We start from the raw sequence: 24,394 nt of genomic DNA, 5'->3' as shown, positions 1-24,394 counted from the left end.
TGGGATTTCATGTATGTGGGTGAACCCATGTCTTGTGTAGCTCCTACCTGCACATCTAATGCCTCTTGGCAGCTTGATCCTGTGCAGAAGGGGTGAGCTGGTCTATGTGTGTGCAGCAGAGATGTCAGTTTGTTGGACTTCTGGGAGGTAACATCTGCTCTTTTTACACACAAAACCTCTGGGGAAAAGAAAACTGTCCAGGGGAAAGAAGTTTGAGCTGTGCTGAGCATATAGATTTTTTTTTTTGCACATTCTATAAATATTCTGCAGCAGATAGCAGTGGCTGTAAAACAGAAACGTATATGATTTCATTATCAGCAAAACATTCATGCTGTCACTTGAATTCTTCTCAATCAGAAACTTTGCCAAATCAGCAGGTTTTTTTTTTTTATTGTTGTAGCCTACAAAGCTTCTTGGAAACAAACTCGCACTCCAGAATTAATAAATGCTGATCCGAAAGTTCCTTTTCAGGGGGATGATTTGCTGGGCAGAAATTCAAGTTTTGTTTGTCTGAGGCAGCTTGTTCTCTTCTGAAGCACTATGGGCACCCTGTGCTGCTGTGAGGGTGAGTCCCGCCAGAGTCTGGGACATGAGCTGCCACCAGCATTGGGTTGGCAGAACGTGGCTCTGTGTCCAGCTCTGCACAGCAGCTGGTGGCTTCTCTGCTGGGTGCAGCTTGCTGTTTGCTCAGCACCTCCTGCATGAGGAAGGCTCACATTTTCCCTTCATTACAGCAACTCTGCAATCTAGGAAAATGGCTTTTTCTCCACCTTCTTGCAACGTTTCCTTTCTTTAGGTGGTGGTGGTTGAGATTGGAAAGTCTTTCTGTGTAGGGACTTGTAAAGCAAGATGGCAGCACAAGCTGCATGTGTGTTGGTGCAAAGCATGTTGCTGTAATCTGTGTAGACTACGGGGTTTTTTGTTTGTTCCCCCCAGTTATGTGATGAGAAAGCAGCATGAGAAGCCCAGTGTGTTTCTGCAGCTCAGTGCCTTCCCCAGCCTTTTATTTCTGCCCCTATAAGTTCTTTGTGCTGTCTCCAATAACACTTCAGGTAGGGGTTGGCCAGCACAAAGCTAACTGCCTCTTGGATGCTTTAAGCTTGGGGCTGAAAATGCTATTTTTTAAAATCTGAATGAAGAGCTGGTGGCACAAGAGAGTGTGACATAGCAGTATAGGGCAAGGGTGCCCCTGAGGATCCCCTTTGCTCCTATGTTTTTGGTGACCAAGAAGTAGGTACAATGTAAATATACAAAAAAATTGTCCTAGAAGAATGAAATAGCTTTTTTTTATTTCCACCCTGTTCCTAAGTTTCCGGCTATATAAATTGTGTTTAAACCTTAATATCTCCTTCCTTTCTTCTTCTATTAATCCCAGTGTTGCTTGAAGATTCTGGAACAGTGAAGAAACTTAACCCAGGAGAGCAAAGGAGAAACCACCACTGTCTTAGTTCATTTAAGTTTTCCAAGGTGGAAATCAGGGGTAAGGTACAAAATGAGAAAAATGAGGCCAATCAGCATAGCTGTCCTCAAACACCTGTCACAGTGTTACCATCTCACAGGCTAATGTCAAGCACCACAGATGTGAGCCTCCATCCTTGTGCCCCATTAACTGCAGCATGAAGAGAGCATGCAAAGCTGCTCAGCAGTGCCGCTGGGCTTTAACACAGTCTCATCTTCTGAGCTACAAGAGCTTGTTCAACAGCCACGGGTAATTTCTTTGGCTTAATCATGTATCATAACTAATTTTTCTGAGGATCACTTGGAGACCTCTTGAGGTTATGGACATACCTCAATAATTCTCATACTCTGAAGTGCAGAGGAAGCATCTTTGATTTCCTATTTTCCCTGATGTTGTCTTTCCCCCTCTTACTTTCTCTGACAGATAGTAAGATTGACTAAACTTAGGCTGGTAGGATGAAAGTAAATGATTGATGGAGAGTTCTGTTTCCATACGGCAGCTGACTGCAGAGACACCTCACCTGGATGGGCTGGTGTGCTCTGCACAGCATGAAGGTGAGTCCCTTCCCTTGCAGTTCTCACTTGTACCTTCAAGGATTCAGTTCACAGAATCACAGAATCGACTGGGTTGGAAAAGACCTCAGAGATCATTGAGTCCAACCCTTGGTCCAACTCTAGTCCGTTTACTAGATCATGGCACTAAGTGCCATGTCCAATCTCAGTTTAAAAACCTCCAGGGACGGCGTGTCCACCATCTCCCTGGGCAGCCATTCCAATGCCTGACCACTCTCTCTGCAAAGAATTTCTTTCTAATATCCAGCCTAAATTTCCCCTGGCAGAGTTGAAGCCCATGGCCCCTTGTCCTATTGCTGATGCCTGGGAGAAGAGACCAATCCCCACCTGGCTATAACTTCCCTTCAGGTAGTTATAGAGAGTGATGAGGTCACCTCTAAGCCTCCTCTTCTCCAGACTAAACAACCCCAGATCCCTCAGCCTCTCCCCATAGGTCTTATGTTCAAGCTGTAAGAACAACACTGGTGTTGCCACAGCTCCAAGCATTGGGCTGTGAGCTCATTATGACAGCAATAATGATGGGCACAGAGGTCCCACTCTGGGGCTGGAGTTTGGAGAATCACACCTTTCACTATGGACTTGGTGCAGCTGGAGGCCAGCACATGTGTGCAGGGACCTGGGCTGTGTTCTTGCTGAGCATCTTGTGCTAGCAGCAGAGGCACTGTGTCTTGCCATCATACCCTTGTCTGTGAATGATACAGCCTCTTGCAGAGCCTCCATGTGGCAGGAATGCTTAATGGATCTCAAAATATTTGCCCTCTGTCAACTATATATCAATAACCCTCCTCTGGTATGTAGAGCAAGTAAATTCAGGGTAAAAGTGCCTCATTTCATGTGGTAGTACTGCAAAACCCGAGCTGAACAGCCGTTGCCATTTAATTCTTGGCTGATGAATGAGCCTGTAGTTTCCTTTAGAGCAAGTTCAGGTTTATTTTCTTTGGGTTATCCTCACTTTTCCTCTTTTCTGTTGTGTTGCTTCTAAACCCACAGCAGTAAGCTAAGAAAACAACTCTACTTGGTGAGGTAGCAAAGCCTCTGGAAAACATATCACATGGAGATGGCAAGCTGGTGTGTGTATTTTGCAGAGTAATCTGCACCTGGTTCTTTGGGAGTGCTCTTGGCACTGGCTGTTTGTGTTAATTGGACATCACTGCTGGAGCCCTAAAATGCTTCAAAGACACAATCCAGCCTCATAGCTTTTCACCATTTCCCTTCTTGTCTCCCTCACTTTAACAGCAGAAACCTGTAACAGTGATGTTTTACAGCATGGGAATACAACGTGTATTGCAAAGCCTTTAGCAGTGTGTGTTGAGTTGTAAGTGCCTGTCCTTGGGGTGAAGTGAGTGTATTCCACCTCTCCACTCTGGCAAGTAATGAGTACTGAAGTGAAGCCTTTAGCAGTGTGTGTTGAGTTGTAAGTGCCTGTCCTTGGGGTGAAGTGAGTGTATTCCACCTCTCCACTCTGGCAAGTAATGAGTACTGAAGTCTGGGTAAGGAGGCCTGGGGATGTGGGGGCTTAGAGGGCTTCCTGAAGCTTCTGCTGCTGCTTGGGACCATTTCTTCTGCTCTTAGAGACTCTTCCCTCCCTTAGATAAGAACAGATAAGCCAAAGTGACTGTTAATCTGTGTCTTGTTAGTGCTTATCTGCCTTTTGCTGAGTTTCTTCAGTGGTACTTGTTAAGACAACATTGCTCCATTTTCAGATCTGATCTAGGTGATGAGGGTCAGCCTTGATTCCTCCTTGCCCAGCTCTGACTTGGGGAAATTACGTCAGGGCAAACCTCACACTAGCTGACAGATTGCTGTTGCCTTTTGCTGTATACTGCCACTAACTCCTGAAGAGATCTGTGCAAAGGATGTTTCTTAAGAGTTGAGCATCAGGATGCTTCCAAGTGCCTGTGTAAATCAGGGCACAGGCTGTGGCCAAGAACTGTCCAGCTGTGAAGTGCAACCCAACCGGTGATCATGTGGGATGCACACACTGGAGGCAGATCTAGCAAAAAGACCTTGACTTGGTTGGTTTGTGACCAAGCAGTGAGTCCTGTCCCATTGTGAGGCAAGAAGGTGAACCCAGACCCACGTGGGCTCAGCAGCCATCCCTACTGTGTGTACGAATGGAAGAGCCAGCAAGGGCACCCTTTTGGGTACCCCGCAAGGGAAGATGAACCCTGATCTCTGTGTATGTAACTTATTCTACTTATTTTCTGTCTTTAAGAGGTCTTTGGAGCAGTGAAGTTGATTAAGAAACTTCTTCACTAGCATTGGCATTAATCTGAAGGAAATACTAGATTACATCTCCCAACAGCAGATTTTAATGTTGAGATACTACTTTTCTACCTGTCAGAAGTGTTGTTTGGATATAAACCAAAAATTAATTCTAGTGAAACTTACTGAATAAGCATTGCTTATTTTAAGTTCATTAAATGTTATATAGGTTATTTTCAAGGAAGCCTTAATTGAAAAAGGTACCGGAGACTTTTAACTGCTTATCTCCCAGTCTTGGCCAATTATTCTCTGTAGCCAGAGTTAAAAAGGATTAGGTTAAATATCTTTCTACTGAAACAGGATGAACACTGGGATTATGTTAGATTTCAAAGAAGCTTCTAATCTGATAAGATAGAGCTGGAGATACTCCTGGAGTGTGATAGCCTCATCCAAAGTCTTTGAAGTCAGTAGGGCTGGGGTGGGTGGTGAGAACATCCATAAAGTACTACCGTGGTCTGCTTTGCTTGCCTGAAGCATTTGCCTGAGCACCAAAATCAGTATGATATCAAGGAAGAATCCTGTCATCTTGTCTTTTACGAGACCTCACTGTCAACACTGACAAGACCCGGTACCATCCTGCAAGCTGTGCTGAGGAGGATTTCTGCTGCTAGTGGGCTGAGCCTGGGGAATTGGTTGGACTTGAAGGCACCCACTAATAACTTCTTCCAGCTTAATCTCCAAGACTTCTGGAAAGATTTCCAAATATACTTCTCAAATCTGTAAAACCCTTTTTGGAAAACCTTTTTCTTACTTTAAGGAGCTGTGAAGCATTTTAAGGGCAAACATTTTACTTTCAAATATTACAGGGGTTTAAATCCTCTTCCCACTCATTCCTTGTGCTGTATTTTCTGCAAAGCAATTATCAGCCTTTGTTAATTTTTATTAAATGCTTGTAGTCTTAAGTAGATCTTACATTCACTGGACTAGTGAATAATATTTAGAGTCTCTCACAGTTTCGAGCTCTGGTCCTATTGTACATTCAGAACACGTTTGTGCTTCCTTGATTGCAGATTTTGCACCAGGGATGATTTGCTGGTACATCTGTGGCACTGAGCTGAGCTATTTCATGGAGATCCAGCCCTCGTGGCTGGTATCGTGGGCTTGATTCAGGTCTCAGCAAGGTCCTTCAGTGCTTGGGGTGAGGCAGACACAGTCTATGTAGACGACTGACCTGCTCCTGTTGAAAAGTATATGCAGCTCTTGCTCTCTCAAACTTACCCTGTCACAAATGTTTTGCAAGGCTTCTCATCAGCATGATGTGCTGAGTCAGAAAAAAGTAATTCACCTTATATTAGGAAGAATAAGCAATTATCCCTTGTCAATTAAGCCTTCAATCAGTGCATATAAACAGTTGGTGATGCAGAATAGTCTTCACTTAAAATTAAAGAACCTTTTCTGAGAGCTTGTTCATTTCCATATGCTTACCAATTTTTCTTCCTATAAAAATATCCTGTTGTCTTAAAAAAAAATTCTATGACTTAATCCTCTTGGTCTCTAGGGCAAATGATGTATTTTTAGGAGTGACTAATTAGTGACCATGTGGAAGTAGGGGTATAAAAGCAGCTCTGAAAAGTGTGCTGTCACTTGAAACATTTGGGTGATAGTTGCTGGTTATTATGCATTGCCAGCTGTTACTAGCTCAGATAGATGAGGCCGGGCTCCTGAAACACAAGGGCTGAGCATTTGCTCATCTGCTTTACCAAGATCCTGATGCATGAGGTGGCAAACCCTGGGAGGGAGCAGCATTGGTGGTGTGTGCAGGGTGGTGCTCCTCGGCCAGCACTGCTAATAAGCCACTATAAGGCAAAGCATAGCGTGCATGGCAGTTAATTTTGGCTTTAATTTTATTTAATAGTTCATAACATTTAATCTCAATATTTAAATAGCTTAAATAGAATGAACATCTTGTGTGCTTTTTATGTTAATTGGCAGTGTTTTGCTGCTGACTGCTCCTGTGCTCTTAGTCCTCTTAAATCTTCCCCTTGACCTTAATTGATGCTCTCTAGACTTTCTGCTGCGACACAACTGAAGTGGGTTACTTCTTTCTGCTATTTGTTACCACCGTTGCAGAGAAAACATGCACCAAACAGTGGGGAAACTATGACTGAGTCACAGGTGATGCCTACTGGGATGGCTGTGTGGTCTGGAGAGGTGTATGATCAGCCAGATACCTGCAAAATCTTTGAGTTTTTGCCCTTTCCCATGAACGGTAATGTACAATTTTACTTGCAGACAACCAGTATTTCCAAACATAAATGCTTTGAAGCACCCGAGGCCAAGTACAGGCTGCAATTGCAAGCAGAGTGGGGTGGAAAGCTGCATATCTTTTTCAGGACTAATATGCTTCATGTACCAAAAGAAGTTGAATTTATTTTGCTTTGCTAAATTGCCGCTGTTTTAGACCAAAATGGACTTTACTAAGAAGTGGAACAAATGACACCATTTTGAGGGTATGTGCAATGGATGGCTTGGGATACTATTTGCTTTTGGGAAGAGGCAAAAGCAAATGAGCAACTCTTGGAGTCTATTTTGTGAAGAAAATGCCCTCAACCCTCATCCCCAGTGCAGCAGTAATTCTCTACTAGCACCGCTGAGCAAGGATCATTTTTCTCCTCTTGAGGGATGATGGGTGGAACAGCAGCAAAAACCCCTGTCTTCTGTCTGATTAAATTTTAGCCAGAAAACTTCCTTCTGACCACAGCTCCTCTTGCCTACTGTTCAAAGAGTGGAGAACGGTAATTCATCCAGCCTGCGTCCCCCTTAATAGGCTACATCACACTGGAGGGTCTAATAGATACTGGGAGCACTTCTATATAACTCATCAGTATGCTTATGGAGTGCATTTTCCCCTCACCTTTCTGCAGGGTATCCGTAAAAGTGTGGATCTGCAGTCTGTGTTCATCATTAAAACAGAGGTAGTAGGTATTATTGCTTCTCATGGGATTGTGAAAGTATGGGCTGTGTAAACTCACTTGCAGCAGCCAGAGGTTAGAGGCCTGTATCTAAACTTCATCTTATCACTGGCATTAATATATGGTGATGGGTGCTGATAGCAGAATGATTGATTGACTGAGGTTAATTTGTGTGCTGACTGAGGGATATGGGCAGAGAAGGAAATGTCCATCTCATGAATCACACGAATGCGTATTCTATATATATATATATGCATTGGGATCAACTGCTGCTGCTGAGCTTATCTGGTGGAACAGAAATTTGAAGCTATGTCAAACCAAACTAGAATTGTTTGTGTCTCTGTCACTGCTGCTTCTTGCCTCGGCTGGGTCAGCCTGTGCACAGTGTGGGACTTGCAGGGGCTGGGATGCGGAGGAGGCTGTGCCTGGAGCCCTCCCTGGAGGGGGGACATGTCTCCTCCAGCAAAATCCATTGTGTACAGACCTTCTCCATACTGCTCTCAGTGTAGGGGGGGCATCCCTGCTAATCCTTACAGCAGTGATGCATCCCATGGCAGCAGGGAGGTGGTGGTGGTACCTCTTTCTTTACTCTTCCTTCCAAGTGCTTCCAGCCCGTGAACAGAAATGCTTAAAGCCATGTACTGACTTGCAGGGTAAAATGATTCATTAAATCCTCCCTGGCCTAGGAGTGAGCCCCCCAGGAGCGAGTGATGCTGTGATCCTCCATTCTGGTGTGTTGTTGCAGAGCTTGGCAGGGCTGGTCCTCAGTGCTCTGAGCATCTCTGCAGCTAAATTCACAGTGAGCTCAGCTCTTGGTGAGGGAACAGAGCAGCTCCTGGGTGGGAGAAGCATGGACCGTGCCAGCCAAAGCTGTTTGTTCTTCATGAGAAGCAGTGTTAACAGAAATTGAAATTTATAAAACCCTGCTACACAATTATTTAAGTGTATTTTAGCCTCTCCCTTTTTATGCCTCTTTTATGGATTGATGCTGTCCCTGCTCTGCTCGGACTCCAGGGGAACCAGATGACTGCTACCAGCCGTAATAACTTGAGGAGCAATAACAGGAGCAACTGCAGTTTAGCAATTGTTAACTATGTTCTTTATTGAATTTTGTTATAGCTGTGCAATTAAGCTCAGCATAGTATGTTGCAGCTAATGTGTTTATTAAGAAATCTAGTGAACCAAAACAAACATATCCATACCTGATTTGACAAACTTATTTTCTCCAAAAGTTAATTAAAGGAGAGGATTCTTCCTGACTTAAATACATTCTTGCCTTGCACCTTAAAACCAGCTAATTTTAAGCTAATTGGATTGTTAACCATTATCAGAGAGCAATTCTGACTGCAGGGGTTTCCCAAACACACTGGGATGTAGCGGGTACCATGCAGGTTAAGCAGGACAGAGCCTGGTGCAGGGCAGTAGGAAAATCTATATTTTGATGTATAGATCAGGCAGTGAGGGGGAGATGGGAGTCTCTGAAGCCAGGAGCTGGGATGTCTGAAGAAGTCCCTGGGAGGTTTTGGCTTGGGTGAACTTGGCACTAACCAGGAGACCACCAGTTGTCTGTGGACTCTTGCATTTAGTTCTCATCTTTGGAGAATTTTGCGGTCTGCAATACCGTTCAATTTAGCAGGCATGCTGGTTTTTGGCTGCAATGCCTCTTACAGGTCGATGTTATTGCAGGGTGGTTATACTGTGGGAACTTTCGTGTCGAGGTGGAGCCAGTTTCAAAGTGTTTGGCAAATTCTGCGAACTCTTTAAATGTTTGTATGTCTAGAGAAAGGGGTTTGTAATATCTGTATTAACATAAAAGAAGCAGTGAGGAAAGCTTCCAGGCAATTCTATTCCTTCTTATTTTACTTTTTTATTGGAACAGTGATGTAGTAAAAAAAAAATATAGTGCTACTTTCTGGAAGCCTTGTTTCACTTATACCCATGGACCAGAGGATATTGATTTCCTTAAATCCTCAGGAGGGCATATGTGCCCAAAAAGGTGATGAGTAGAGGCAGAGTTGGACACCAGCACCTGAGCTGCCCCAGTTTTCCCAGTGACTCTCAGCAGAAGGATGGGCATGGAGGAACCAAGAGCTGTATCTTAAGGGGGCTCAATCAAAAGCCAGAGAGGGAAAACCACTGTCAGGCTGGCTTTTTCCATGCTGCTCTTGTGATGGTTGCTGTGGGTTGGGGTGGCTGAACCCCAGGAGATGCCCTGTGGCTCAGGAGCACAAGCATCCTCTCTGAGCATGGGGGGCGTGGGGGCCTGTGGGCGGCAAATTGCTGGTTATAGGCAGGGTGTGAAGAAAACCGGAGTTTTAATTGTGGGTGTTTTGTTAGTGATCCCACCAGCTTTGCTGGGGCTTATGGCCGTGTGCTCTCTGTGGGACTGCGCGGGTCCAGTGGGACCAGACACTGGAGGGGAGACTGGGGAGCAGCTGGGGAAACTGCCCTTGTGTCAGGGAAAAACAACAACAAAACCCCAAAGACTCTTTTCATCTCTTTAAAATGAGGCTTTCAGTGAAAGCCATCACAGTTTTTCAATGGAATTATTTCAAAGTATGTCTTTATTGAGATAAGCAGAAATGAAAACACTGATTACCAATATTATGTATTGCCTTTTCCCATAATTGGCATTTCAGTTAAATACCAACTGTTATCATAACATGCTCATATTCTTCCCAAAAGCTAATAGTAGTAAGAGAATAACTAAGAGAAATGCTAAGATATTGTTTTATAAACTGTATCAGTTTTCTTGTGTCTTTTTGAAAACTAACATTAACTTTCTGCAAATAAAACTTAAATGTCTTCTATAAATTTCTGACCATCTCCATGTATAGCTGATCTTTCCCAGAGAGTTTGAGATGATGTTTGCAAGCAAACTTTGTTTTCTAAAGATCACTGAAGAGAGACTGTCAACTCTGTCATTTTGTCCAGCTTAATACTGCAATCTCTTTAAAAGCTGACATTGCGTCTGCTGCCTGTTAAGTAAGAGTGATATTTTTTTAATAGTGAGAAAACTGTTTACTTATGTTTGAATGTCACCTAAGATTAAAAACTTTATTCAATTACCTTCTGAATGGTACCTCAGTATGATCTAATGATATACATGTAGTAATGCGAACTGATTTGATTTTCTCTGGGAGATTCATCATAGGAGGTGAAAAACCAAAATGTTCTTCAGCAGTAAATTAATATTCCCCTCTCATAAAAGATCAAATGCTTGTGGTATTCAGATATTTTAAGCTTGTTAAGATTCAAATTGTGGATGGTCTTGTAAAGCCTTCTATTGCCCTTTTGAGCAGTAGCTGTTTGTTCATTATTTTGGTAATAAAAAGTGAGCTCTTGCTCATCAACACTGATTTCCATTTCGCAATGTCTGAATCTTTGGTTTCAGGGAGGGCAGAGCTGTGAGTTGTTGCATGCCTGAACCTCTTCAAGACAGTTAAACCATAAACTTCATCAGGACTGGACCTTCTTCTGTCTCCTGTTGGAAAGCCAAGTTTTAAGTGCTGTTGCTCTTTTGCAGGTGCTTTCCAGGCTGGTCGAGCACCTTCCTAACCTCCTCCCTTATTTCTTCACTGTACCCAGAGGCAGCAAGACACACCACAGAACATGCAATTAAACCAAATTATCTTTAGTGGGAAATGCCCTGGAAAGCCTGGCTTGGCCACACCACGCACATCTTGTCTGCATTGCTCCATTTGGCTCGGTGTAGTGGTGGATGGAGATTTTAAAGCACAAAGACATGTGCCTTTCAGGAGGGTAGGAGACCCAGCTAAGGCTGCTTGGACTCGTTGCTTCTGTAATGTCTTTGATTGCTTGCACACTGCTGCCTGTTCCTGTAAATAGCTGCTGAACCTGAGATCAGGATGCTTTTGATTAGAGCATGCTGGGATGGAGACAGAACGTGCTGGCCTGACGTTCCCAAAATAAGAAGTGTTCCTAGCACTGCCACATTAGAGAACTGAGATGGGAAAATTATGCATTGGCTTTCTTGGGAATTTTCATATTCTTTTTCCTCTACAGCACTTGAGTCACTTCCATTTAATAACCTTACTTGGGATGGGTTTTGGGGCAAGTTTGTGTAACGTAATGCAGCCTGATTTGAATTTTATAGCGGTTTAGTACCACTTGATGTGTGCAGCCTTTCCTGATTTTATTTCTTTAATAGCCATACAGACACTTGCATGCTGATGGAGTATCTGCCACTTTGCTAAAATAGGGAAAATTGTGCCTTCTAGGCAGTGGCTTGTGATTCTGGAGCTGAAGAGCCACTGTGCTTGGGGGAAACTTGGGGTGGAAGGTGCTCCTGCAAGACAAGGAGAAGGTGCCTTTGAGGAAAGCTTTCCCAAGCAGCAACACAGCCAGCCATGGTCCAGACCAATATCATTCCTATTTGGTATTGAAATTGCCCACCGTGGTGCAGGGAAGGTGTGTTGGGCTTTTCCACAATCAGTTTGTGTTGGGTTTGACCAGTGCCAGCACCATATTGATTAATAGCTGAAAATAAGCACTGGGTTTCCCTGTCTGATGGCAGGAGAATGGTCCAAGTCCTTTCCTTTGCCAAGGGGTATCTTTTTTTCCTAAACTACACTTGCAGTAGATTTCAGAGGTTTCTGTCTCAGTTATGGAGAACAACCTTAAATGCTGCAAAATGTCACAAAATGAGTCTGGCTGTGGTGGGGGCTGATGCTGCTGGTCATTGTGGGGCAGATGGTTTGCCACATGCTTGATGTCCATTTTTGGTGCCCCAGCAGTATCCATAGCTCACAGCTGGGGATGAAGTATTTGGATTTCCTCTTTGTCAGCACAAAGCAAACTTCACATCTTGTCACATATAGTGATGTGGCTGAGCTTGCAGAGAAATGAGGGATTCTGGACTTAAACCATGCGAAGAAACAAAGCTGTCGTGCAGCTGTGGAGAGAACTGCAGGCTTGGGGAGCATCAGAAACTGGATGTTTTATGGCATAAAATTTCCACAGAACTTTTCTAAAACTAAGCACATTTACACCACTGTCCTTGCCTACTTCAAAGGACAATAAATTGTTATACTCCCTGAAAAAAACCCTTGTTCTGCATGTAGGTTTATTAAGTGCCTGAAATGTGAGAATTGAATTTCATCAACCATAGAAACCCAGCAGTGGCTTTAATTTTTTCAGGGTCGCTGAAGATAAAAGATGGGAGGGCGAGAACATGGAGAAAATGTTTTGTTGGCAATTGGTCTGTACCAGGTGGGATGCAACTATGAGCTGGTGAATGCTGGGCTGGGACTTGTGCCTGTCACCAGGAAGGATCTGCTGGCTGTTTGTTTTCAGCCAAACACAAGCTGTTCTCAATGTTGTAGTTTTATTGCTGTGGCTGGAAAGGACATTGTGCATGTCTGAGTGATGGGTGCCATTCAAACTTTCCAAAATGTGAGTGATGAAATGGTGCATACATCCTTAACGGGCATGTTGCTGTGTTCTTCTGTAATGTTATGTAAAGGTTTTGGGTAACTTCCTAACTTGGTGTATTTGAGAACTGAATTTCTCTCTTTTTCATGGCTACCTCCCATTTGGTGTCTCATGTCTACTCTGAGATGGGGTCCCTTTCCAAATGATGTGCTCTCATGTCAGACCACAGATGCTCAGTAATGTCTAAATGCGTGACTGAATTTAGAGATGTGTCGTGTGGGGTTTTTTTGTTTGTTTTTAATCCCACTTTATTAATCCGTTCTTGGGGATTGCTCTGTGGCCCCTGTGCAGTAAAGCCCAGCCTTCTTGGAGCTGGCCTGTGGCAGTTACACACACCCCATGAGATCTGGAGCTTTCAATAGGGCAGTTAACAGCTCTTCAGCATGTTTTGTGCCCCCGGGTACAGTGGCTCCTCACAGACACCTCCCCCAGGGTGGGGGGAACAGAAGGGGCTGGACTCGTGGTCAATAGACAGGGTCCTCAGCCAACCAGGTGCCCAGACCTAGAGAAGCTCCTGGTCCATGGTCATGATGGCCACAGCCAGATGGGACCAGTCCGCTCAGAGCAATGGGACTGTGATCAGAGCCCTGCCCGTAGACCAGGGATGCCACCTGAGGAGACTTCCTGTGATGGAGAACCCTCACTTTCTCCTTGAGTGATTTTCTTTTGGATTTATCCTTGAGTGAGCCTTTGTTCTGCCCGGACAAGCAATTATTTCTTCTGGGTGCCCTGGAGCGAGTGAGGCCTCTTGTTGCGAGGGCTGCATGCTGGGGAGCATCACTCTGATGTGGTCTTATGGTGATAATATCCCCAACTAGGACATGGAACCTTCAGTTTATTAAACCTTTCTGGAGTGCTGACTAACTTTGGATTACCCCCCTGTCTTACATTGGTTTCTGTTGTTTGGCTTTGGTCTGTCATTCAGTTTCAGTTCTGATTTAAAGTCAGTTTAAGCTTATTATTTGCTTGGAGTCATTTTAGGGTGCCTCTGTGACACGTTCTGTCCCACCGAGGTTGCCACCAGAGTTTGCAGATGTCCTACCTGAGCCAGTGCTGGCAGTGAAAGTGCCAGGCAATGCTGTCCCTGAGCTCCATCCAGGAGAGAAGAGCCTCCTCAAGGACCAGTTTTCCCTCTGTGTGTATCCCCATTACCTCCTTGGCAAGTTCCTCACCTGCTACTAATTCTTGTAGCATCCTCTCTCTTTTTGTAGTTTCAACTAGTAAATTCCCATGCACTTTTATTACCAAGTTCCTAACAGATGTGCAAATAGATTAGACCTACCACATTTCCCCTGTTGAAAACCAGTTATCTTTTTAAAGAAAGGTACTAGATTCAGTCTGGCATGAGATTCCCTTTGTAAACCCATGCTACATTTTATACCACTTTCCATTAACCGCCGTATCTTTTAATTATTGTTCCCTTCATAACTTGTTCAGGAAATCTTGCACACTAGTGCAGCCAGATTAATAGGCTTCTCTTAAATGCAGCTTTACATTTGCTGTTCCCTAGCACACACTGCCATTTATGCCTTGATAGATTTATTTTTTTTAATTATCATTATCCTCAGGAATTACCCAGTTCTCCTAACTTGAGTGCATTAAGCTCTGGGTTTTACTTCCACTTCAGCTGGGGGTGATTTCCATTTCTATTAACTCATTCATATTACTCATCCTATTTGTGTCTCAGAGCTCAAAATCCACCTTTTTGAGTGCAAATTGAAGCTAAGTGTTCATTTTGTTCTGGGACCATACCAAGTTACATTTATTTTTTATGTTCCTGCTGTGCAGGACTCACCCTATGGTGGATGCTGCCTTGAAGAGCCATCAGTCGGAGCTGGTGGCCCATGGATGTTGTGCAGAGAAGAGTATAAGAGAAGCAGGGCAGGCAGCGATGTTTCCATGGTGTGATTTTCCAGACTTCAGCGGTTTGCATTGAACCTGCCTGTTGCTACAAAGAGCCCACTGCCTATTTTTTTCCCCATCTGCTTTATTTACCCAACAGTATCTTGATGCTTGCTCTAGTTTATTAGGGCAGTGATGTTTTTACTACCTTAGGGCTGGCTTTGGGTCCTGCCAAGGCCATGTTGATCCTGAAGACTCTTGTTCAGTGTCTTTGATTATCATGCACATTCCTTGATTGTCTCTCACTGGCCACATTCACCACCCTCAAGGAGCTGGACTTTTGTTAACCCCAAAACCACTTTGAACATGCTTCTGGAGCATCCCTGCATGTGTGGTGTCTTTTTTGTTTTGGTATGGTGTGTTGTTTTTTTGACTTCCACTCCCTGTGCTCAGGACCTTAGCCCTGCTTCGAGGTGGGAAAAGCAATGGTCCAGGAATCAACCTGCCCCTTGGAAAGTGATGTTTGAGATGCAGAAATTCCCAGGTCTCCTGTGACATTACTATCACTTGACTGACATCTTGCACTTATTTTTTCCCTTGTATTTCAATGTCCTGTCTTTTTGTGCCCCGTGCAAGGCATTTCAAACCTTTGCAAGCAGCACTCCCTCCCACCCCATTTCTACTGATTACACTGTGCCCCTTCTCCATTCAATCTAATAAAATACATTCTTCCTTCCCAATAGCCTCCTTAGGCCCCCATACTATACACACAGGGTGCTTTCAGACTCCTTCTGCAAACCATTGCTTGAATGATAAAGCAGGAGGTGGCAGATGGGAGCAGTAAGTTCAGAAGAGGATGGAAGTGTTGCTGAGGAAGGCTGGTGAATGGGATGTGCAAGGGACTTTTGTAGTTGAGGAAAGGGAGTGGAAAGCAGACTTCTCTTGCGAGGATGTTCTGTCAGTTGCTGTTACGGGAGGTAAAGAAGTAGTTTAGAAAAACCTAGCACCCGCTGGAGTATTGAGAGCAAGACATTTTCAGGTTAACCAGAGCTTCCCAATCTGTCTGCTTGGCCAGAAAACAAGTTTCTGTTAAAAGAGGTGCTGGCACTGTGCCTCGGAGCCGAGCAAGAAATGCCTTTGGGCTTTCACCAGGGAATAGAAGAGGAAGAAAAACACCATTCTTCCTGATCTGATACTCAGTGCAGCTTGTTCTGTTTCTTAACAGTCCCTTAACACACTATGGGAGACATCATTCCCTCCACGCTGCTGTTGCTTGCTTTATAGTTATCATTTATTTCTATATATGCTATCTAAACTACTCCTGCCCTGGGCACAAGGCACATTTTAGAAAGGGAGAAAGATAATCTAAACCATCTGGGCATTTCTGAGCAGGGAATGGCTTTGTGTGTGACAACAGAGGTTTGCTGGGTCAGAAGTGGGATGGCTCCGGAAGCAGGAGCTGACCCTGGGGCTCCAGCCTATGTCCCACTCCCCCTTTTCTGAGGACCAGGGGGAACCTGGCCCTGATTGTTGGAAACCTAAAAAAACCCACCCTTTATGACATTTCTTTCCAGTGACTCCCTTTCTGTCAGGGTTTGCTCCTGTGTATATTGACAAGCAGCTTTTATTCCTCACCAGGAATGAGACTTTGCAGCCTGCCCAGTGCAGGGCTGGGGTGCATTAGTGAGGGGTGGGGAGGGCTGTGGACACATGTATTGAAAATGCAACCTCTGACAATGCAATTATTGAGCAAGGTGCTGGGCTTTGCAATAACTCCTCAGAGCTCTGGTTCCAGCTGAGGAAGAAGCCCAATCTCCCATCAGCTGCATGTGAACTATCTGGGAAAGTGGGGGGGCTGAGTCAATGGAGAAAATTTAGCTTTTTTCTGCTTATTTTTTTACACTTTCTTAAAGAAGACCCTTGCAACTCTGTGGTGAAGGCTTACTCTGAATGTCCTCCAGCGAAGACCTTTTCTTGCATGAAGGAAAACTTTGCTGCCGTTACATCTCTCTCTTTGGGTGGTTTTAGTGGATGCTTCCCAGATCCAGTCTAGGCACATGATTATGTTTACTGGAAAAACCTTTATTGTAACAGCTGTTTAAAAAATGGTCTTGGCAAATGTAGTTTGCAGCTTACTGTGGCAAAGAGGGTAGTGTTATTTAAAGAAGGTGAAAATTTCAATTTTGTATAAGGCTGAAATCTGCCCTGGAAGAAATGTTTGCCTTTTTTATTTCTTTATATGGGAAAACAAGAATGCAGCTTGAAAGAGGCCAAAGTCTTATTGTGCTACAGGCTTTTTCTGTGATCAAAAGCGAGTCCTTTCAGCTCTTCATCTGCTTTACATCTAAGCTCAATTTGCATTGGTGGGGCTGTGCAGTGCCACAAAGTATGTTTTTATTGGTATTTGCAAATAATTAATTGTGGGGTGGTTTGATGTTATTGCATATGTTAAAATATTTTAGGTTAAGGGAGAGCAGTGAGCTTTATAGAGTTAATTAGGAGAAGAGGAAAGAAAATTGCAACAAGTGGAAGAAGGATGCCAGCAGCCTTTTGGGGGTGGATCTGTTCCCAGTCACAGCAGCACGTGTGGGGCACAGAGAGGGCTGAACAGCCAAAATTACCAGGACTGTAGGTCTTTCTGTGCACAATAGGATAATAGCAAAATATATGATTGCAAAACACGAGCTTGAAACATCTTGTAGTTATTTGTTAACAGTTTGTCTGCATGTGGAGGGTTTTCCTGTTACAGCTAGGGGGGGTTATGATGAAAGGACGCTTTTTAAAATTAAAATAAATGACCCTAATCTAGCTAAAAAAATTGTTTTGTACAGAAAAAAAAAAAGTATCTCTGCTTGCTCAATCTGCTGAATTGAGGATTCTGGGGAAGCTGTAGATGAGGAGGATGGGTATATAAATTGCATTGATGAGATTGTTTGGGCAGAATAGCACCAAAACAAGTCCTCGAGCAAAATATTACATAAAAACGTGCAAACAAAAACTGCAGAAGGTTGAAAAGTAAATGCAACCCTGTGGTGTTAGTGCTAGGCTGGGATAAGTGTGGGTTGTAATGCTTCCTGAGCGCTCCACTCTGGATCTACCTGCCTGGAAACAATTCTCTCTTTTTACTGCTGTAAGTGCGGGGATAATTAATCAGTGTGTTTTTCTTTCTCTCTCTTTTTAAAATTTTTTATTTCTTGAACATCACTAACCCTGCAAATTAAAAGGGACCCATGAATAATTAGGCTTTTCTTTTTCCTTTGTTAAGTGAGTAAGTGACGGTGACAGCTGAAAAATGCATGTGTTTTTTTTCTATCCAAGACTACAGACCTTGAAGGTCCCAGAGAACATGAGAAAATGTTCTGAGATACAGATTTTCTTAGCTTCCCCACAAGAGTATTTTTCTCTGGCATTTCAGTTGTCTCTGTCTACACAGGTTATAAATCTAGTTCAGTAGAAGCAAGACAATTTTTAATGGAATTTTTTGTTAAAACTAATTAAACATCTGCCTCCTTCATCACCACAAACGGACAGAAGATTAACTACAAAATAATGGCCAACTTGGAATTTGAACAAAGAGTTTTGGAAGACTTAATAACTTGCATTCACCTTCTGCTTTATCGGTTACTGTGTTTTCCGGATGTTACAGGAAATTACTGGCAACTTAGGTTTCCTTGGTCACTTGCAAATGGCCTGTAGAATAGACTTTACATTGGCAGGCGTTCAAGGCATGAAAACTAATTGATTAAGACCACTAGGAGTGATTCTTATTCCCTTAATCATATCTTCATCTGCAGTTTGCAGATGAATCTTGACTTCATGCATCACAGTTCTGTCAAAAATCACAATGTCTTATGGAAGAGCTGGGAGACACTTGACAAATTTGGATCAGACACTTTTATTTCACTCTGACATTTTGTCATAGGCAAGGCCTAATTAGCTTTTAAGAGTGATTGTCATTCTTGCAGATAACATCTTCCTGCAAGAGATGTTCACAAACTATACTTGTCCCTTCCCCTATTCTTAGACATCTGCAGAAGATGCTGTTTCTTTAGTGCCTGGTGCTTGGGGGATATGGCTTGTGGCTGGATGTGAACTACTGATGGACTGGTGTCCTCTGGTTTTGTTATGGTGAACTTTTATACTAACATACAATGGAAAAATTCAGCTCCTCTCCTTGTTCAGCAGTGCAGGACACCCAGCTGATGGGAGACCTTTGCTCCCAGGCTGACACAGTGGTGTAGGCAGCCGTGTTTCCAAAAGATGGCAAAAGAGCAGCATCAGTCTGCGTTGCCTTCCACAGTGAGAAGGATAAAGAACTATAAAAACATTCTTCTTGGCAGTGAAAAGAGTGGATGGCTGGGGAGTAGGAATTCCCCGCAATTTCCCCCAGAAGGACAGTGCTTTGCACCTGGTGGTTGGAAAAGTTGTGATTAACTGTTTCTTGGTGGCTTGTGGGTGAGGGCGTTTCCTTCTACCAGACCCCAGGTCTTGATTAAAACCCCTTCCCTCTGCTGCAGCTGGGCCAAGGGGAGCTGCTCTGCCAGGAGGCCACGAGAAACCTCAGTGCCAGGTTTTGCCTGCAAGCCACTGAGCTCCCTACTTGTTCTTGATGTGGGCAACCACCTGCGATATTCTTTACATCTGCTGAACTGCAGGTGAGCTCTGTGGGGCACTATTGTCCCTCCAAGTTACTGCCCATTTTGCACTGACTTTTATTTGGTGACCTTTCTTGGAAGGAAGTAGTGTGTCTCTGTCAGGTGTCACAACATCAAGGAATGGATGGAAGCTCAATGGTTTCCCCACTGGGGATCCACTGGCCAGATGTAGAGCCCACAGAAACCCTTCTCCCTCCAAAGCTGTGCATAGGTGGCTTTCTTTCCTTCCCGTAGCATCCTATGGTCTTGGGAATAGGGAAAAAGTTGAGTTCACTCCTGCCTCATTCCCTGCCTGTTCACCCTGTCACAGGGCTGGGGGTGGAGAAGAGGATCTGGCTGTGCCAGTCAGTGCCTGTGACCCAAACAGGACCCATCCTTGTGCTGCCTGGTAAGGGAAGGGTAAATCCAGCTGCTGAGAAGTGCTTGGGCTCACATGGATAGCAGGAATGATTTGGGATCACAGATAAGTTTCTTCAGTCAGCATTTCTATTCACTTTTTTTTTAATTGTTCAGGGTGTTCATTTAGTATTTTCAGTCCTTTTAGTCTGTCCTGGTTTCAATTGTGTAAGTCTTTGAAGTGATTTTGGCAAGAAATCCATGCGTGCATTGGCTTGATATTCTCCCATGTTTAATATTATGATGTAGCTCTTTATTTCTGTTTTCTTCTTCCTTTCTTTCGATACCTCAACCTTCATTTGTTTAAGAAAGAAACCTTCAAAAACAAAGAATATTTCTTGTCTTATACTGGCATAAATAAATGAATGTGAGCTCTGTGATTAATGTGCCTTTACGTGGTTTATCATTGTAGAAGAGAGGGAAAATACTTTGTACTTCTTTTCTAGAGCACGTGCAGGGAACTGGAGACAGTGTCCAGCCTCGTGGGAGAAGGTAACAAATAAAAGGTTGTGGATGCTCTGAATGCAGAAAAAGCTTATTCCAAAAAATAAATTCCTATATTTTAAACTTAATGGGCCTGCTACTTGTGCAGGGCAGAGGTTTTTTCCTCTCTTGTGTGACAGAGCTGCCATTTTTCAAACAGAAATGGTGCTTACAGGCCACAAGGGTCGGGATGTAACTCCTGCTGCTTCAACACCAGCATGGTTTGGTCCCACCGTGCTGGTGGATGGGTACCTGATGGCAGTGATGTCGTGTCATGTTTCCACATGGAAACCATTTTCCCATCCCACTGGTACCTCCAGGTCCCATGGAAGCACCAGGAGGATGCTCTGAGGACACCAGGAGTGTTTCCTCATGCAGCAATTGAGGTCCCCCAAGCATTTAGGCTGGCACTTGCCTTCCAAAGGGCTGAGCTCTGTGAGCAAACAAAAACAAACCAGAAAGTGGCACTTTGCTAACAGAAACTCATTATGTGATGCCAAAAGAGAGGGGATCCAAACCCTATACAAACAAAGGCTGGATCAATGTGTCCGACATTTAGCTGCTTTTAGCACAGAAATCGCATAAGATATTCACTCAGTAGGAGAAAATGAGGTTAAAATGGTTAGCTGAGAGAATAATTAGGCAATCTCTGCCTTTTTTTTTTTTCCCTGTATTAAACAAAATCTAATTCAGTTTTCTGTCTGTGCAAGCTCTTTTCCATTGTTTGTCCTGGCCAGGGGTGTGGGATCAAATATCTCCAATATCTCTGCTTCAGAGGTCTCCCCATGGTTGAAGGGAGCTGGAGTGCAGGACAGGAATGGGCAGGGGATGGGGCACCCTGATGTCCTGATGGTGGGATCCCTGGTCTGGGCTGTCCTTGATGCAGGAGACCTTGCAGGAGGAGGAGACTTCTTTGGAGCTGGAGAAAGGCTGGATGGGCACAGGCTGGAGCACCTACAGGGCTTCTTTATCTTTAGGTTCAACTGTTATTTGTCTGCAGAGGATATTTAAAGCTGTTATGGCGGTCAGGGGCTGGACCTACCCTTGCACCAAGCTTTCTTCTTTGGAGGGGAAGGTGGAAAGTGTAATTTCTTAGGTTGTTCCTCTGCTATATAGATGTCTCCCACTTTACAGGACTGAAGCATGTCTGCACTGCAGTGGCAGGTGAGACCTAGGTATGAATTATATATGTGAGGGCCAAAAACCAGTGCAATTCAGTGAGCTCTGGCTGAAGACCACGATCTTGAAACTGGATGGATTTTCCCCTCCTCTCCACCTCCCTCTATTAAATCTAAGCTATTATGACATTTCAAGAGACTTTTAAATAAAGCATGGCATGAATATATTGTACATCATACCATGCACTTGTTATCCTGAGGGATGGTGTAGCTTTTGTACTAACTTCCTTGGCATTGTCTGTGATGGATATAACTGCCTTCATCTTAGTGAGGTATTTGAATCTAGCAAGCCTTGACATCTAATGCAATTTGAATAATCAACAGAAGCAAATAATGAAATGCCAGTGGTGAAAGGAAAATTCCCACAGCTTAATGTTCCAGTACAGAGCACGGTGAGAATGTACCAACAGTTTTGTAACCTGCTGAATTAATAATGGAGCCAACCGAGCCATACACATAAAGTATCTTCTAATGTGCCTAGAAATTAACCTTTAAAAGCTGGTGGATTCTGTCTCTCAAAGTCTGTGACTTGAAGCTGAAGGGTTTTCTGTAGGATTTCAAGGTTCTGGGTTCATTAGCTGATGGAGAGCTGGGTAAATCTTTGAGCTAGTTTGCCTAGGAAGACTCAAGGTTTCTGAGTGTGGGATTTGTTGTTGTTTGGTTGTGATTTTTGGTTGTGTGTGTGTGTGTTTTAAGGGCTATTTTGCCCAGCACCAATACTGTGAATCAGGATGGATCCCAACAGACTTCCCTGTAGCCTTAGCATCCACATCTGTGAGCATCCAGGAAGGCATGCACAGATATATAGCAAGAGGCACATCTCTGCGTTAACAAAATGGCTTTGTTTTGCCTAACAGCAATTCAGATAACTTCACTTGAAGTTCACCTGGTAATCCAAATCCTCAGTTTTCTGTTAATCTCATAAAAAACAAGCTTCCAAAAGAGCTGTAAAATAATTCCAGTCCCTTTGATGTAGACAGCAGTCTGAAAAAACAGCAATGGGATAAGTATTTAGCATTTTCTGGAGAGAAAATAAATAGTGAGGAGAACAGTAACAAGCAAGGACAGCCTTTAAGCCTGTCTCTGAGCTCAGAGAAAGCATGGACACTTGGTGGAAAGCCAGGCCAAGTTTTTTGCTGGTTGCTTTACTGATGGCCCCAGCAGTTCCCTTGCTCTCTCTATCCTGCTGTGAGTGTGCAACACATAACAGAATTTGCATTTGCTTCTTTGCAGTCACGGAGCCAAATCCAACATGATCTGAACATTTTTCTGGGTTATCTAGGTGTTTGAAATCCTGATACAAACTCATGTGTCACTTGTACTAGTGGCTACAGCTGGAGGACAGGAGGAGAGAGAACTTGTTTTCTAAATTGGCTGGTGGCAGGTGAATGAACTGATTTCCCTATGCTTATGTGGATTTCTTTAGTCCATTTGAAGTCTTAATATGTTTAAATTAATACATGGCAGCATGAATAAGACTCTAACATTGGCTGCTGAGCTGTGTGATAACCACTAATACAGTCTCCAGTTATTTTTCAGTATTTTCTTTTGCTGCGCTGTTCTATTGGCAACTAATCTCTTTTATGCTCCATATAAAAACATCCATCTCCAAAATAACATGTTTCTCTTTGGAGGCCGTTCAGACACATTTAAGGAAAAACTTGCTCCAGTGACTTATTGCAAACCCAGAGGAGTTCTTTAAGGCCACTTCCACGCAGTGTCTTTTCTTTCTATTTAGCAGCTGTTTTCTCCTTTTTTTTCCCTACTCATGAAAGATGGCTTTTGCAACACAGGGCCATGTGGGAGCTGTCATTTATGTTTTAACTCTTCTTCCACCATAAGCAGCTTGTACGTGCTATGATGGAGTGAGGTGTGTCTTCTAAGCTCCTCCACACCCTATACTGGCTTCTGTTGCCTCACACCAGTTGCCATCTCTTGTCTTTTCCTACCTGGGCACCCAGGTCATCTCTGCACCTGATTTAGGACCATCAGATCCAGTGGATCTGGGTTGCTTTGGGCAGCTGAAGTCTCGGTAAGATTATAAAACACTGGCTGTGCATAAGGGGCTTTTAACATTTGTTGTCTCCTGAGCTGTGAGCTGGTACATGCTCCTAAAAGATGAGGATGTTTTGCAAAAGCTGTGTAACAGTGCTGGGTGCTGTGAATATCCCATCCAGAAAAGCCTGGGAGATTAAGGAGCCCAAAGTTAAGTTAGAATTTTCCATGCCTGTGTTGGTTTTGAAAATGAGGTGCAAGGCTCCTAACATCACCCTGTAATTACCTGTTCAGGAGTCCAGGGTTTGCTTGAGAAATAATTAAGTGTTTTGGCTTTGTTAGCAAGTGCTACCAACACCATTCCCATAGACAGTGGGGTTGCCCTGGGGAAAATGGTGAATTTTGGACATTGGGTGTTTGTGTTCCTGGTGGTGTGTCCTACCACCCTGAGGAGAGTGTGGATGAGCAGCCGATGGGACCAGGGATGCTGCTGACTGCAGTAAACCTGGGTTTGGGGAAGAGAGCTGTGCTTCTGCTGCTCAGGCTAACTGAAAATGGGTGAGATTGCAATAAAGACAAGCTTAATCACATTGAGAAAAGCAGTAATAACCTATTTTTGGGCAGGCTCTGGGCTCCTTTTCTTCTCATTTTTGTTTTTTTTTTTTTTTTCTGGAGTCACTGCCTTATGAGAGAAAGGATGGGGGAGAGAAAAACAGGTGTCCCAGATACAGCCAGCATTTCTGATAACGTGATTCCTAAAATAATCTTGCTTTATAAAAATTGATTTTTCTTTTTCTTTTACCAAGAACAACACAGAGTGAGCTCTTCCACAAATCCTCTCTGAAGGAACAGTGCTCTATAAATCAAACTCTGGTTCAGGGGGTTTATATTTTTCTGAACAATTTTAGTGTTTAATTTAAGACATCACTTTGGACATGTATTTGTTTTGAAAGGTTGTGTGGGGTTTTTTTGTCTTTAAGAAACTGATATTTTCACTTTTAATAGAACCTTTATATCATGCTAGGGGAAGAGTAACATGCTACAATGTTCCCTTAAACAGTATTGCACTGATAGAACTTTGCTTCATCTGTAATGGATTCAGTTTAAAATCAGGCCCTTTATGGACTTCTTCTCCTAAAGCACTGATATAATAGGAAGATTTTCAGTCCAACAGAATAGAAGC

The sequence above is a fragment of the Nesoenas mayeri genome, assembly GCF_963082525.1.
Source record: "Nesoenas mayeri genome assembly, chromosome: 11".
In the NCBI taxonomy this organism is placed as follows: domain Eukaryota; kingdom Metazoa; phylum Chordata; class Aves; order Columbiformes; family Columbidae; genus Nesoenas; species Nesoenas mayeri.
This window is presented reverse-complemented; position numbering follows the sequence as displayed.